Source organism: Ambystoma mexicanum, chromosome 3p (genome assembly GCF_040938575.1).
Source record: "Ambystoma mexicanum isolate Mex_15411 chromosome 3p, UKY_AmexF1_1, whole genome shotgun sequence".
Taxonomy (NCBI): Eukaryota; Metazoa; Chordata; class Amphibia; order Caudata; family Ambystomatidae; genus Ambystoma; species Ambystoma mexicanum.
Window position 1 is genome coordinate 880330311 of NC_090925.1, and position 15870 is coordinate 880346180.

Consider the following 15870-nt stretch of genomic DNA (forward strand, 5'->3'; position numbering starts at 1 on the left):
ACGTTCTGGTGCTTGTGGCAGGTGCCAAGGCGGAGGCTCGCTAGGACATTTTTCAAGGTATGTGTATGTCCGTGTAAAGTCAGGTTTGCGGCCTCCAAGACAGCGGGAGGTGCCTATGCGGCCTGTGAAAACATTGCGAACAGCGATGAAGAAGCAACTGCGCCACCCACAGTGAGGCGGCGGAAACAGGGCTCTCTGCTCCCAATGCAAGAGTTTGACATCTCGGGCCCACCCTCGAAACTTGGCCTGAAATGGCTCTTGTGGATCAAGAAGTTAGATATGTATTTGACAGCCACCGGAGAGACCGACGACGATGCGAAAAGGGCCACTCTACTATATTCAGCAGGCATAGACGTTCTACGCATTTATGAGTCTCTGAACTTGCAGGTGGTGACGTATGCGGCCGTCAAAATGGCGCTCCAGAACTATTTAATTCCATTATCTAATGTTGACTTCGAGAGGTTCCTCTTTTGCGGAGAGAAGCAGCATGAATCTATCGACAGGTTTTGCGCACGTCTGTGACAGATGGCAAGCTACTGCAGGTGGGACAATGAGGAGAACATGAGCCGCAATCAAGTAATACAAGGATGCAGCTCGGGCAAGCTCCGCAGGCAGATTCTGCGGGAACCAGGTATGACTCTAGCCCAAATACTGGACAGTGGCCGGGTGTATGAGCTTGCCGAGACGAGGCGTGCCAAGATGGATGCAGCTGTGCGCCCAGGCAAATGTGAAGAAGCGTTTGCAGTGGGGAGACAGGCCCCGTCTAAAGCACGATGGAGCCAGAAGCGCCAGGAGGCGGCCCCTGCGTAGGGGAGTGCGGCCATATGTCAATACTGTGGTTATGATTTGCCCCACTCTGAGGACTGTCCGGCCAAGACGAGAGTATGTGGAAGGTGCAACAATCCTGGTCACTATGCCTGAATGTGTCGCGCAGCTGCCCCGGTGACCACGCACAGCGGGCCAGCCAGGGTGAGTGGAGGTGGCTTTCGGAGACAACACAGCATCGCCACGCTGGAGCAGGACACTCAAAGGCTTAACATTGCCGAAGAAGAAGAGGAGGAAGAAGAGATTTTTTTCATTTCCAATCTTGCGACAGGGGCAAAGAAAAGGCGTCAACGGACGAGCATCGTGGACATTCAGGGTTCCCCCACCCAGGTTCTGATTGACACTGGTGCCTCTGTGTGCGTACTTGCCACTGACCACTATAAGGGCATCCCGGGGACGCCCCAATTGGATATGTCCAAGGCCAAGATATTTACTTTTGGTGGTGACACACAGCTGCCCATTCAAGGTGTGTTCATGGCACCGGTGACTCGGGGGGACAAAACCATTAAAGCAATATTTGTAGTCACTGACGTCAGCCTCCACTCACTCCTAACCTGTGCTGCGTCGGAGGCGCTGGACCTTGTGCATTTTGCCCTCGAAGTATATCAGGTGGACACAGACCGGCTTCTAGACAGGTTCTCCAGTATCTTTCAAGGGGTGGACAAATTGAAGGCTCCCCCAGTGTGATTGCACATCGACGACACTATTCGGGCCACCGCCCTAAAGCATCGACGAATTCTGTTCCATCTTAGGGTGCAGGTCGAGAAGGAACTGCAATTGCTTGTGGAAATGGACATCATTGAAAGGGATGAGGGGCCAGCGCCCTGGGTATCGCCTATTGTGGTGGCACCCAAGCCCGAACAGCCAGGGGCCGTCCGCATTTGCGTGGACATGCGTCTCCCGAATGCCGCCATCAAACGGGAGAGGCACATTACACCTACGTTGGATGACATTGTGGGAGAGCTGCAAGGGGCAAGGGTGTTCCTGAAATTGGATCTGAGGTTGGGTATCATTAGCTAGAGCTCCACCCAGACTCAAGATACATTACGACTTTTACTACCCATGAAGGCCTCTACCAATTTAAACGCTTGAGTTTTGGCATTTCATCCGCGGCAGAGGTCTTTCAAAGTGCAATCAGGGGAGCGTTGGCCGGCTTCAAAGGAGTACTCAATATTACTGATGACATTTTGGTTTTTGCCGAATCTCAGGCCGAGCATGTGAAGAGACTGGAATTAACGTTGCAGAGGCTGAGAGATCTGGGCCTCACTCTACATAAGGGGAAATGCAAATTTTTCAAGGATCGTATTGCATTCTGTGGATTCATTTTCCATGCCAATGGTGTCTCGCCAGGCCCCGAAAAAGTCAAGGACATTCATGAGGCCGAGGCGCCCCAATCCCCCATGGAGGTGCGGAGCGGAGCTTCTTGGGGTTGGTTAATTACTGTGGGCGTTTTTATCAAAGGTCTGGTGTCCCTATCCGAACTTCTCCGAGCATTGACAAAAAATGACACCACATGGATGTGGGAGAAGAGAGAACAGGATGCCTTCATGGAGATCAAGCGTGCTCTCTCAGATCGAGACACGATGGCGTATTTTGATCCCACCGCCGATTCCGAGATCGTCGTTGAAGCCAGCCCCGTGGGACTGGGGGCTGTTCTCATGCAGTCGGACACCAGGGGTGATATGCGGCCCATCGCATATGCGAGCAAGGCTATCACGGACACAGAGAGGTGCTATTCGCAGATTGAGAGGGAGGAGTTGGCCATCCTATGGGGCTGCCGGCATTTTTCGTCTGTACATACTAGGGAAACCCGTGACAGTGGTGATGGACCACAAACCGCTTCTGCCCATTCTAGCGGGTGTATCTTCAAAGCCTCCTCCGCGGATCGAGCGCTGGATGTTGGGACTCATCGAGTACGGGGTCAAGCTTGTGTACAGACCAGGGACGAACAATCCGGCGGATTACCTTTCTCGCCACCCACACTATGAGAGAGCGCAGGGATCTCAGGAGCTGGTTGAGTGCCAGGTGTTTGTCCATAACATTGTGGAATGCGCTATGCCGATGGCTCTGTCCAGAGAAGTTGTGGCGGAAGAATTATCACTCGACGAGGTGTTCCAAATCGTTCAGGCCGCGATAAAAAGTGGAGACTGGAAGGAGGTACTACAGAATAACACCAGGCGGGACGTCAGGGCCTGGCGGGACCTCCAGGCACTTTGGAGGGTGAGGGATGAACTCTCGATATCAGACGATAGACTGTTGCTGCGGGGAAGGCAGATTGTCGTTCCGCAGTCACTGAGGGCTCGAGTTCTGGAGCTGGCACACACGGGGCACCAAGGGGTCGCTAAAACCAAGGCGCGGCTAAGAACCAAAGTGTGGTTCCCAGACCTGGAAAACCTAGTGTAACTACATGTGAGGAGGAGCCTGCCGTGCCAAGCAACAAGTCCCATTGAGAAAGCACCACCCATCAGTTCCATTTAAAGAAGTGAGAGCCCGTGGGGCACCGTCCATGCTGATTTTGGATCGACCGGGAGGGGCATGTACTTTCTGGCGGTGGTTGACCAATGGTCAAGGTATCCCAAGGTGGAAGTCGTAGAATCAACAGCAAGCAAACACACCATCACGGCCCTGGACCAGATGTTTGCCACCCATGGTTTCCCGGAGATCCTATGCTCGGACAATGGCCTGCCGTTCATGGGGAACCAGTTTAAGCGGTATATGAAAGAAAAAGGGATCCATCACCGCAAGGTATCGCCGCTATGGCCCAGGGCTAATGGAGAAGCCGAAAGACTCATGAGGTCCCTGAACAAGGTGTTCAGAATATCGGCCCATGAAGGGGGTGACCTGAAAAAGAAACTGGTTGAATTTCTTCGGGAATATCGTACAATACCCCATCAGTCAACCGGAGTTGCTCCGGCAGATGCTCTGTTTGGACGCTGCCCGAAAGGCCTTTTCCCGGAAATTGAGGGCCGCACGCCAGGGGTCATCGACAACGACAGAGTCCGAGAGGAAAGAGAGGCACGCAACGAGAAAGAGAGCGTGAGGAGAGGTCTGCAAGAAAATGAGGTTGCCCTGGGCGACGCGGTGCTCGTGCGGAATCCTCGACCGGAAGGGAAGCTGTCACTCCCCTATGTGCCCCAACCGTGGACTGTCACTCACGTCAAGGGAACCATGGTCACTGCGGCGAATGAAAAAGGGACCGTCACCCACAACCGGTCCTTCTTCAAGAAGGTGGACGTTCGTCATCATGAGGAAGCGCAGGAAGGGGCGCAGGAAGGGGCGTCCCTGCCCGAGGCGGTGGTAGACGGCCCGGAGGTAGATCCACCAGAGGACATAAGGCCACCAATGGACATCCCGCTGCCGACCCCCAGGAGCAGCAACCGATATCCCATGCGACAAGGTCGCAGACTGCCAGTTTGTCTCAAGGACTACGTCCTGGACTCAGGAGACTGAGCCCACGCCACAGTCAGGTCAGAGGCCCCGTTGGGCCCAGTTAAGGTTGTCATGTTTTATTGATGTTATAAGTTGTTGCTCTGTTTAAAGAAAAGGAGGGATGTGACGTCTTGAGTTGCCGCCGGGACCTTGGAAAGCATAGACCTACACGCAGTCGGCTCAGTGATTGTGTGCATGCGTGTATGTTAGTACGGGGCGGCCTGAGGCACGGGCAAGCCCATCACACATCCGACCCATGAAGCGTGTGTCAGTTGAGGCTTTCACTTCCACTTTCTCACCCCCTCCTCCTCCTGGCTGGCTCACATCCTGACAGAGCCCTTTCCATGCTCTACTCTTCTATCTCTGATACTCTTGATACTCTTGATATTCTTGTCCCTGTCATGAGCATCCGTTTGAAACCCAAATCCAAGTGCAACTCTTGGTATGACTCTGACCTAGCTACCCTTAAACGCAAGTGTAGCGTGGCTGAGAGGAAATGGTGGGCTTCTTGTGCACCCTCTGACAGACTGGCCTGCGCCTGCTTCAAAGGCAATACCAGCTCCTTGTCCGCACTAAGAAGGGAGACCACATCCAAGCCTGCATCTTTGCGGCATCTAACAACTTGGCCATACTCTTTAAAATCTGCAAGGAGCTGGACAACCCTGTTGCAGTCTCTAGCTCTCCTGTCACCTCCCAGGCCATCTGCATGGCCTTAGCCTATCATTTCATCTAAGAAACCAAGGACATCCTTTCCACCCTCTCATCCTCTCCTCCTCCCGCTTCTCTCTCCACTAAATTTGGCCCCCCTGCAGCCGCCTCTCCTCCCTCTTTCTCATTTTTTCCTCTGTTCTCCCTTGACGAGATTTCCAGAAAGTCCAATCTATTAAAGTATCGTCAAAACAGGTTATTTTCTGTTCATCCAAAACCATCAAGGACCACATCGACACCCTTGCTCCTGCTCTTGCCGACTTCTGCAACCACTCCTTCGCCTCTGGAGCCTTCCCCTCCCTCTGAACCACTCTCTTGTGCACCCTCTTCTCAAAAAACCCATAGCCGAACCCTCTTGCCCGGCTAACTATCACCCGATCTCTATCGGTCCTTTCCTGGGCAAACTCCTGGAAAAGCTGGCCATCTCCTAGCTTAATCTTCACTAGATTCTGTTGGTTGTCTCCATGACCATCATTCATGAGCTGCCAGAAGCATGGAAAGCATGGAAAGTTCTCTCCTGAACATCCGTGAAGACCTGCTTTCCAACCTGCATTCTAATATCCCATCTGTCCTCATCCTACTCGATCTTTCTTCTGCCTTTCACACGGTCAACCATGTCATCCTGCTCAATCGCCTCTGTGATATGCTTGGTATCACTAATCAGGCCCAGGCCTGGCTGACCCCCTTTCTCTCCAACTGACGCTCCTAGGTCCAACTTGGGTCCTTCCTTTCCTCTATCTCACTTTCTACCTGTGGTGTTCCCCAGTGGTCTAACCTCTCTCCTTGGCTTTTCAACCAATACCTGGTGCAGCTCGCCCACTGCATTGGTGCTCTCTGCTCAAACTTTCAGTGCTATGCGGATGCCACCCAACTTGTTTTCAGCCTCCCCTCTGCCACCTCTACTCCCTCTCTCATCTCTGACTGTGTGTCTGCAATCAAGGTGTGGTACGCCGCCAACGACCTATGCCTTAATGCCAGTAAGACAGAGATCCTCCTCATCGGCACACCTGCACCTTCCTTTCCTGTCACTCTCTGACCGGCCTCCCTTGGCCCTCTCCCTGCTCCCACTTGCGAGGCTAAAAACCTCTGGGTCATCTTCGACTCCACGCTTTCCTTTTCTCCACACATCTCTGATGTCTCAAAAAAGTCTAACTACCAACTGCACCTCCTCAGAGGTATTCTTCCTTGCCTCTCCTTCCCCCAGAAGCTCACTGTTTCCAGAGCTCTGGTTCTCTCTAGGCTGGACTATTGCAACAGGCTCTTTCTAAATCTGCCTGCAACCACTCTTCGCCCTCTGCAGCTCATACAGAACAGGACTTTGAGACTTGTCCTTGGCCTCAAGTCCTGCATCATATCTCTCCAGCCCTGAAATCTCTTCATTGGCTCCCAGTGTCTGCAAGGATTAAATTCAAGACCCTTTGCATTGTCCACAAGGCTTTCTGGTGCCTGGTTCCGCAATACTTTGAACTCTCCCTCCGTAAATACCTTCCTACTTGAGCTCTTCGCTCCTTCACCTCCACTCCCTCAGGGTCAGTCGCTTCTCCAAGCAACGAGTTGGGGGGAGATCCCTTTCCTCTGCTGGGGCATCCATCTGGAACAGCCTCCCTGCCTCTCTGAAACTTACTTGAGAAGAGCCATCTTCGGTTCTGGAAGCACCTCAAGACATTCTTCTTTGCTTCTGCCTTTGCTCCTCCTCTCCCCTGCTAAACTGTCTGCTTTTGCACCGGGTACCTGGTTACCCTCTGATATCGGGCCCAGATCCCTGCCCTCCCAGCCACACACACACACTGCCTCTTGACAACCCTTGCACTTGGGTCTGTATCTGCTACCCTACAGTCCCCTTCGAGCACTTACAATATTACCGTTGTTTACACCTTATTTTCGCACTTACCACCTGCTGGCCGCACTACCCGTTGTTGTTCTATCACGTGTTCAGCACTTTCCACTCCTCCCGTGCCCCTCGCACTTCCCCCTTCCCTCTCCCCTTCCCCCTGCACTTGCGCATTCTTAATGTCACTGGGCCTAGTAAGATCATTGTTCTGTCCTCCCTTGTTTACCCTCACTTGCCTCGTTGCGCTCTGAAACACTTGTGTATGGGTGCAATACAAATAAAATATCATATAATTTAAATATCAACCTCAGAAGGAAGGTGAGTAACATCAATATTCCATTGAATAGAAATAATTTCATCCATAAAACATGTGGACAAGGAATTACAGAGGGCCTGAAAGGGGGGAAGGGGAAACGGTAAGCTAGTAGAGAGATTACGAACCACTTTGAACAACTCCCTGGGGTGATTCACAGAAGTTTCAATAATAGATGCAACGTAGACACGTTTGGCACATGAAATGGCAAGGTGATACTGGGAGGTGACCAAAGAAAAGGCAAGCTTTTTCCTGGGGTTAGAAGCGCGCCTCCACTTTCGCTGCATCTGCTTGCGTTGTAGGCGAAAGGCATGCAGCTTGTCCATTAACCAATGCTGAGAGGGGCGCGAAGATAGCCTAGATGTCTTGAGCTGATCAAGGCTGTCTGCAACTGCCGTCAGAGTACTAGTTAAAGAATTCATGTCCACAGGGGACAGCCCTGAAAGTTGGGCAAGTATAAAATAGGTCATATCAGAGCCAGTCAAGCCAAGGAAAACCTATTTGAGTTCTCAACCATCTCTATCAAGGAGGTTGAAGATATAATAAACTCACTCAAACCCTCTGTCAAGGAGACATTTGCCCAGCCCCTATCATTAAAGAGGCAGCTAAAAATCTTGCCCCGTTCATTACCTCGCTCATCAATTCCTCCTTCACATCCAGCATAGTAACCAACAACCTAAAGGACTCTTGGGTATTACCTCTTCTCAAGAAACCTACTCTAGACCCCAACACTCCCACAAACTACAGACCCATCACTACAGTCCCCTTCCTACTAAAAATCCTTGGCAGAGCGGCTTACTTGCAGATCCAAGACCATCTAAAAAAAAAAAACCTATTAGGACTTAGGTAATCAGGCTTCCGACCCAAACATGGCACAGAGACAGCCCTTATCGACCTCAAGACCCAAATGGACAACCTCAAAGAAAAAGGCAAACTAGCTCCCCTCTTACTCCTCGACCTTTCTGCCGCCTTCGACCTGCTAAAACACAATATACTATGCCAACACCTAACCTCAGCAGCCAACTTCTCTGACAAAGCAAACGCATGGATCCAGTCATTCCTGAATAACTGATCCATGAGGGTCTTCGCTCCTACGGCAGCCGCTGAACCAGCCCCTGTCACAAGTGGCATCCCTCAGGGCTCATGTGTCTCCCCCACACTCTACAATGTCTTTACGAAACCTTTATTTGACATACTGGACCAGCTGGGTGTCATATACACCAATTACGCAGACGGCACCCAAATACTCATACCACTAACCGGAGACTACACCACTGACAACTCTGTACTTAATAACATATACTCCATTATACAAGAATGGATGGCTAAACATGGCTTATGCCTCAACGACGACAAAACTGAACTTCTCCTCCTAGGATCCCAGCCAGACTCAACAACCTTAACAAATCATACCAATCATTCACTATTGACGGCAACAACATCCCGACCTCTAACAACATCAAAACTTTAGGGATTTATCTCGACTCCTCCCTCACTCTGACCAGACAAATCAATGCAATCTCATCCGCTGCTGCCTACACTTGTAAGCTTATTAATGTGTGCAGACCTTACCTCTCGACCCCTAACTGTATCACGTTAGCCAGAGCACTTGTACTCTCGAAAGTCGACTATTGCAATGCCCTATACCTGGGCACGAGCATTAAGAACATTAACCATCTTCAAATAATTCAAAACAATGCACTCAAATCAGCTTTGAACCTACCCAAGCATGACCACATATCAAACATCAGACGCTCCAATCAATGGTTATCCATACCCCAAAGAATCGATTATAAAACACTCTCCCTCACACACAAGTGTCTACACAACCAAGCACCCAGATACCTATCAGACAACTTCTCGGTCCACATTCCACCACGCCCAACCAGATCAGCCTTAACACAAACCTTAAACATTCCCAGGTTCAAGCTACAAAAAGCAGGTGGCACCGGCTTCACCGTACTCGCATCTAAGCTCTGGAACTCCCTCCCCACCATCCTCAGAACTGAACCCTTATTTTACCGCTTCAGAAGCGGAGCCAAAGCATGGCTTCTTGTCAATGAAAGCTAAAAGCCATGCCCAAAAGTCAGCTAGCAGTACTCAAATCCCACTCCTTGTACATATTTTCCCTCTCTGATATCCTTCTATTCTTTACCCTCTGTACATATATCTCTGTGACTTGAACATGCGCTGCTTTGTAAATAACCCTACCTGTATTGTATTGTATTAATGACTTCTCTCAACTACGTGTACCTTATTGCTTTAACTATGTAACCTTGTCAAGCGCCTGGATGCCCCAGGACCAGGCGGCGCTATACATATAATAAACTAAACTAAACTAGATACTGAGCGCCATCCATGCCGCTGGACTAATTTGGCTGGTGGAGCAGATGGCGGGCCCTTAATGCCCCAGGTGAAGGGAACAAAGAAATGATGTTCATAGATTTAGAAGGCGCAGCCGAGGCAGTTTCAAACCCCAATGCTGCCCCCTTGATGCAAACAGATGCAAGGAACTTTGATATGGCAGCTTCTGAGCCTGCACCTGAATTCACACGTGCAGCTTGCCGCCGTACCAGCCGAGCGCGCACAGAAAAAAAGATTTGCAAATCAGGCGCAATCAATGAACCAGTTAGGAAAACCCTCAGGATAACAAGGTATTATCCAAAACAATTCCCACCATGCCTCCAGCCCTTAATGCAATTGAAGAGCTACTGGCTGCCCAAGAACTCACTATTGACGTCACTGACTCACTTCCTTGTTTGAGTTCCAAATCAATTGAAAATGTACTATCTACACAATGTAAGGGTGCACAAATACTAGATCCTACTTGTTATAGTACACCCATTGATTCTAAAACTAACTATGACCTTATAACACAGGCAGCTGAGAATGCAGGGACACTTGTTAATGAAACTGCGCCCAGCTGGCCTAACAATACCTTGGGTAAGGAATATACTCGGCAAATGAGAGAGATAATCCCGCTGTAACACACTAATGGGCCTCATTACGACCCTGGCGGATTTTTTCCGCCAGGGCCGGACTTTACCGCCATGGCGTAAAGTCCGTTTACGCCATGGCGGATGGCGGACTTACCGCCCCATTCCGAGGTTGGCAGGGCGGTAAGTCCCCATTGACCCATTTACCCTTCCCCATTCCCATTTCGGCCCCATAGGGCTCAATGGGAGTGGGGAAGGCGTTAATTACGCCACCGTAAATTACGGTGGCGTAATTAACACCAAGGTCCCATAGCGCCATGGATTTTAACGCCCGCAAAAAGCGGGCGTTAAAATGACCATGGCGCTTTGGGAACACGTAATTGGCGGTAAGGGGTCGGCGCAGCTAACGCTGGCGTAAACCCCTTACCGCCAGGGTCGTAATGAGGCCCTAAGTCCAGTATGATTGTGATTCTGATCCGTGAGCCCAAACCCCAGCCATCACCCAAGTGCCCTAATGAGCAACATAAGTCTTCCATGTCCTTTGACTTTAATGTGGAAACGACTAATAATATTGAAATGGCTGTTACTGATTAAACACAAGTTAGCTCAATTACTTGCAGAGTGAATGTACACAATGCACACAACAGAAATATGTCTCTGTCCAACGCACCCCCTTCTAAATCGCCAATTGATGGTTATGGTGGATTGGATAACCCGAATGGCCAGTCTATACCGGTGAATATAGATCCAAATATCGTAAATAAGACTTCTGGTTTCGTAGATATTATGGCGTCTACGAACCAGGGGCACGAATGTGGCATAATCGCGAATCCATCGCTAATCGAAGCTGAAGGTAATCATACTAATGAGAACTGCCGCTATGTGTACTTGTGAAAACCGTTACGCTGTAACCGATCAATATGACCTAAATAGCGACATCTACATGAACTCGGGTTCCAACCGCATCATGTTAGATAAAGCCAAAGCTATTGCTGAGTCCAACCACCCTCCATTAGTGGTGAATGGCATAGCTCAGAAGCACATTCTGCTCATGATATCCTATCTGATTTTTCAGCTGCTGTCATGACAATTAAAGAGGCAGTTGCCTAAAAAAGATGCCGTCGGAGTTCTAGTGAACGCTGGAACCGGATAATCCACAATGGCACAAAATACGACCGTCTAATACAAGCCAGAAAAAAGAAACTCCCAAAAGATACAGCAGCTTCTCTAAATAACAATAGTGTACGCTGTAGAGCTATCTGTACATACCGAAAATCTGAAAAGTACCTAGCACTGTTAGCTAAGAAAACATATAGCAATTAACAAAATTGATCTGTGGCTGCGACTAGTCAAACATGCTAGAACTAATAATAATGGAGGCATTAGGTCTGTTATGAAAGGTGCTGCCAAATGTAACCTACCAATTAACAGTGTAAATGAAACTAGTCGGCAGGTCCATATTCAAAACATTCTGGCTTGTCTTATACCCGCCGATGAAATGCTGGATATGGCTGTATATGTAAATCTACAGTCTCAGAAATCTGTAGCCAGATTATCGATCTTCCTATCGCTAGAGCAGCTGGCCCAGAGGTACATGCAAAGGACTCCTGACTCTATCCCTTGGGCTTTGGGCTGAAGCACTGCACACTCTTTATTTTGACACATTGGTCAAAGTGGTATGGCCCCTGCAAACTGGAAAGAATGTATAACACTACTGATACAGAAAAAGGGGGTTTGGAGGGACCCGTTGAATTATCGAATGCTTGCCACGCTAGATATTCCTGCAAAAATGTTTGCAAAAATATTACTTAAAGAATTGAACACTTGGATAAATGATACTAAGATCCTCCTGCCGTATCAAACAGGATTTAGAGCTAGATCTAGTATGCCGCATAACTTGTTGACTGTAGTTAGTGCCATTGAATAGGCCTGGCGTCGCCGCCAGTTGCCAGTATTTGGGGCCTTCATGGACTTCAGTGCTGCATTATACGATTCTGAGGAATCGGTTATGGCACAAATTGATCTCCTGGAAGATTCCTGCAGGCCTGTTGTCTATGATTAGGCTGCTATACTCTGACACCTCTGCGCATAAGATTGGATGGTGACGGGTGACCAAGTGGCCACTTTCCGATGACAGGTGATGTCAAACAAGGTTGCATCTTGACAGGTACTTTGTTCAATGTATATTTAACCGATCTGTCAATCTCAACTCTGCAGGAGCTTGCCCGCCACAAATATGTTCTCTCCTAATAGTCTGGGTTGTATATGCTGACGACCTGCTTTTGCTTGGCTACACCCCAGCAGGTCTACAAGAGAAGCGAGACATGTTAGGTTTGTTTGCCAATGAAAATGGTAATTAATATTGTCAAAACTAAAATTGTTACCTTCTTGGACAAAACAAAGTCAAACCGGATGAATTGGTACCTGGACCAGAAAACAGATGAAGTAATTAAAGGCTACAAATATTTGGGGATTTTCTTTGACAACAAAATGTAATGGGAGGTACAATGGGATGAAGTGAAAACCAAATGCATGAAGATGTGACATGCCATTAGCCACTTTATTGGCAATCAAGGAGGATGCTCCATAAAGACACTATTATTGTTATATACGGCCAAGATAGTCCCATGCATGCTCTACGGGGTTGAAGTATAGAGAGCTAGTCTTGGAAGGGAATGAGCTAAACTAGAAGCCAAAATATTGTGACCATTGTTTAGAATGCCTAAACCTCTTCCATTTGAATACCTATCCCTTCAATCTAATCTTATGAGCATAGCTGCCGGAATAGAATACAACCTCACCACCAGCTATGAGTCTCTGCTAAAACTTGACAATGACACTGTTATGGTTGATGTAATGCAAGCATATATAACTATTAATGCATACAAATCTTTCAGTTGCCTAAGGCATATGAGAGCTAAATATTGCAGGTGGACCTATGAGATAGAAACTCAGTGTCATGGACTACCCACTTTAACCTGGAAAAATAAGATCAAAATGGCAATTCACTCTTATTATGCAGAATGTGATCTTGTCCAGCTATTCACTAACAACAACAGTGGTGTTTTTATACAAGCGCTGCAATTTTCACCATGCAGCCCAAAGTTATATATCTGCTTTCCCTAATAGTGTCACTGTCAGAGAATATCTTCTCTTTAAGTTTAATGTTTCAGCAGTACTGGCAATCATAGGAACGAGATATGGCATTCCTAATAGGGTGCGTTTATTCAGATTAGGTGGAGAGGAAACAATCGAATCAACTGAACACATTATGAGCCATTGCAATATCCTTAACACTCTGCAAAACCAACATATGAAAGTGTAGAATAACAAAAACTGGGAGGAGGATGCTAAAAAAAGATGGAATCATTTGCTGGAGGGAAAGGAAATTAAGTTGATGTTTAATATGATGACATGTTTTGCCATATGTATCGGAATTTTAACCAAACTATCCAACGGGATATATTAATGTTTTATGTCTTGGACTGTTGTATATCTTTTCTGTGAAAAGTTTTACTGTATAATATTATGTTTTATGATGCACTGTATTTATATGCAAAGCTATTCCAACCTGTAAACATATTATAAATAAATAAATAAATAAATACATAAATAAATAAATAAATAAATTGAAGAAAAAAGAAAGACACCTGACTCCCAAAAGTACAGGTGGGCATCTGGCCCAGACAGGATCTCTGCTAAAATGCTATCCAGTCATTCCATCTAAACCCAAACCATTGAATGTCAAACCATCGAATTTTTTTCATCGAATTACCATTCCATCAAACGACCATTTCGTCGAAAAAAAATCAATGGTTCCATCAACATGTAATGGTAAGTATTAGGGTTGGGGTTGGGGCTTGGGAAATTTAAGACGTTGGGTTGGGGCTTGGGTTAGTTTAAGGCTTAAATTAGGGTTAGGGCTGGGGCTAGGGTTAGGGCTGGGGTTTGGGATAGTTTAAGGGTTAAATTAGGGTTGGGGTTAGGGTTGGGGCTAGGGTTACGGTTGGGGTTGGGGTTAGGGCTAGGGTTAGTTTAAGGGTTACATTAGGGATAGAGTTGGGGCCAGGGCTAGGGTTAGGGTTGGGGGTTAGACATGGGGGTTGACGGGGATGAGGGGTGGGGGGAACCCCCCCCCAATATAAAAGAAATGTTTAAACGTTACAAGGGGCTGGCCAGTGCTGATATTTCAGCACTGGACAGCGCCATGTAACGTTTTAAAGTTACACAAAAATGCATGGAAATGCTACTTTTTACATGTAAAAGTGCATTTCCATTGAAACCAGTCCGTGTATATTGTCAATGGACTGGTTTTGATGGAATTGCACTTTTATATATAAAATATAGGTTGTCGATGCTTTGGCATTCGACTGTTTGTATTCGTTGCTTTAGCATGTCGAGGGAATCACTATAAATCGCCAAGATGTATGAGGATAAGGGCCTTGTCTGGGCGCCCTACAGCACTTTATTAGTGAATGCAGTTAGATGTATTATACAAGTACCTGATTCTTCGAGAATAGTAACATTATCCCCATTTTTTAAAAAAAGGCGATATAACTAACCTGATCAGTTACCTCACAATCTCGCCAGTAGACTCTATGGGCAAGATATGCGGGAAAATCGTACAGTCTAGATTGGAAGAATGGGGGAGACAAAACAATATGTTAAGCCCATGGCAGGCTGGTTTCCAAAAAGGGGTCAGTTGTACAGAGCTGTACGGTTAAACAAGTTGTGTGTCCATCTCCTCCTTTTAGATCTGAGGTTAGCTTTTGATAGTGTGCCTAGAACTGACTGCCTGCTGAACTACTTAACTGCATTATAGATGTGTACAGGAAAACAGGGCTTGTGTCATGTATGGCCCAAATGGAGGGATGACTGATTATTTCCCTGTCGCTAAGGGTGAACACCAGGACTGCACATTAACCCCCACGCCTGTATACGATTAACTATCAAATGAAATCAGTAATTTAGAGGCGGATGCACCGAGTTTGAATGGTCGGAAAATCGGCCTCTACGCAGATGATGCCGGCCATCGGGACTGAGGAAATAATGAGTTCTATTTTATAACCTCTGCCTAAAGGGTTCCATGTCATAATGTCCCTGCCAAAATGGCGCCTAACAAAAATGGCGCCAAAAAGTGGCTGTGGTTTGCAGGGACATTATCACTTTGAACATGCAGGGGACTCCCCCCCCCCTCTTCTTCCCCAAAAACCTTTTATTTTTCAAGGGGAGAGCGGGACACCTCCCCATCCCCCGCTCCCCTTGACCCCATATATAGCGTATATGTCGTCACCATATTTAAAGTCGCCACAGCCTTTTCCCGGCGACCATATGTATGGCGACCATATTTATGGGGATAATAACACCGGATACCGTCTAAAGGGGATTAGAAGTAAATCTGTCAAAATGAAATGAACGATATGCCGACTAAAAAAAAAAAAGTGTCAAAAAGGTGAACTTTGAATTCACAGGAATCAAAATAGAGGATGTGAGACAGTTTGGTTATTTGGGGGACAGAATAAATACTGTTAGTGAGTGGGGTGCTCAGAGGGAGAAACGTAGTGTAGTGCGGCATAGATCAAGTCAAATGGTAGCCAAATGCGATGCCGGTCTATTGAACAGGTGCATAACAGCGGTTGTGGAGGCCTACACCAATTAGGCAGTAAATAGCGCCGCATATGGCGCAGAATTATGGGGATATGAGCCTTGCGATAAATTAGTGAGAGTAAAACATATTTTACAAAAGAGAGTATTAGGACTCCCAAAAATGCCGCCAAAGCCATTAAGGTTGGACCATATCAATGTAATGAGAGCCGCATAAAGTCACT